The following is a 1,792-nucleotide window of genomic DNA, read 5'->3' as shown; positions in this document are numbered from 1 at the left end:
AATTAGCGGTGCATGGATATATCATTGATAAGTAAAGGGAAGACAGCAATAAGATGTTTTTATTTAGTTTTTTAATGAAATGTGCGTTTTGTGGGCTAAAGTTTGTATGTCTAAATAATTCAGTAAAGTAGAAGCGGTAGCTAATCTACCACAGCAATTATTTATTAATTAAACATTAAGCCTAAAACATACTACAACAGACTAAATGTTCTGTTCTGTGTGCAAAATTCTTGAATGTTTTTTGGTGTTAAATCCTAAAACATGAAGTGGCATTGTTGTCAGTTGCTATGGCAACGAATCTGCGTAGCTTAACGAATGCAGATCACTTTGTTGTGGATCATAGCACGAAATTAATACCTACATTTCTAGGTTTCACTGAGTTAACGCGGCTATGGATGACATGTAAAAGATTAGTCTTCTTGCCCCCCAGCATCATATGCTTGCACGAAATTTCCGTACGTCCAATAACATGCATGGTGTCTAAGTCATAAGTCAGTGCCTCACCAGCAGTGAACCTCACCGCACGTCACTGCAAGAGCTGTACCATGAACAAGACGCAAAAGTTAAACTATCTGCGAGCTGCTGGAACAATAAATGAGTTTTGTTGTGTGCCGCTGTGCCCAGTAATTAGCCGGTACCATCCAGTGCTATTCTCTGTGGTAAAACATAGGGTTTTGGCCAGGAGGTGTCAACATTGCTCTGGGTTCAAACAGCAGCAGAATAAGGAGTGGGGTCAGGCGGAACCTGTGAAAAAGAGTCGTCATCATCAGACCCTCAGGATATTGCTGTGAGCTGATAAGATAAGAAAAGATAAAATAAGATANGCGTTACGATGTTCTTTTCTAATTTAATGTTATTTCCTCTGGGCATCTGGATTTCAGTGACGTCCTGTCAGGGGGTGAGACCCCTGACAGCACGCCAGGGGCCTCACCTGTCATCACCTGCCTCCATGATGACAGGTGAGGCATCATGGAGGCATCTGATTCCCAACTGATTCCCAACTGATTCCCGCTCTTTCAATTTTCACTGCCGAAACAACAACTCTAATGCCATGCTGGCCTATTTTATCTTTTCCAAAACCATTGTTTAATTTTTTTTTTTTTATTATTGTGTTGTTTGGAGCCACCTCTGACAGGTGACAGAGCCTCACCTGTCATCATGGAAAAATAATAATAAAACAATTTATATTGCTATTTTCACCCTGTGGTTTGTACTATAAAGTATCTATTTTTTTTTTACTTAGCTTAACCAATTCTGATGATTTTTTTCTTCAAAATCGCTGGATTTTCGCATTTTCCCATTCAAATGCGAGCTAGCATGGAGCTAGCCATACAGTAAATAAGTAAAGTACAGCGATATATTTGTTTTCTCCTCTCTCTTCCGACGTCAACATCAAAGACTACATTTCTACACTTAAACAGTTTTCTACAGTGGATTTTCAATTGAAGCAGGAGATAATATCTAAAGGAAGACCAACACCGGAGCTGAAAGTTTTGCTTTGAGACAGTTTGATGATTCTTAAACGGAGTAGAAAAACTGAGGATAGACTTGGCTTTGGATGAACAGATATTTTTGTGCAGAATTAGCGGTGCATGGATTTCATTGATACATAAAGGTAAGACAGCAATAAGATGTTTTTTTAATAAAATGTGCGTTTTTTGGGCTACAGTTTGTACGTCTAAATAATTCAGTAAAGTAAAAGCGGTAGCTAATCTACCACAGCAATTATTTATTAATTAAACATTAAGCCTAAAACGTATTTCAACAACAGACTGAATGTTCTCTTCTGTAT

This window comes from Poecilia latipinna, unplaced genomic scaffold (genome assembly GCF_001443285.1).
Source record: "Poecilia latipinna isolate Pla-1442-1.1 unplaced genomic scaffold, P_latipinna-1.0 Scaffold1007, whole genome shotgun sequence".
Taxonomy (NCBI): Eukaryota; Metazoa; Chordata; class Actinopteri; order Cyprinodontiformes; family Poeciliidae; genus Poecilia; species Poecilia latipinna.
This window is presented reverse-complemented; position numbering follows the sequence as displayed.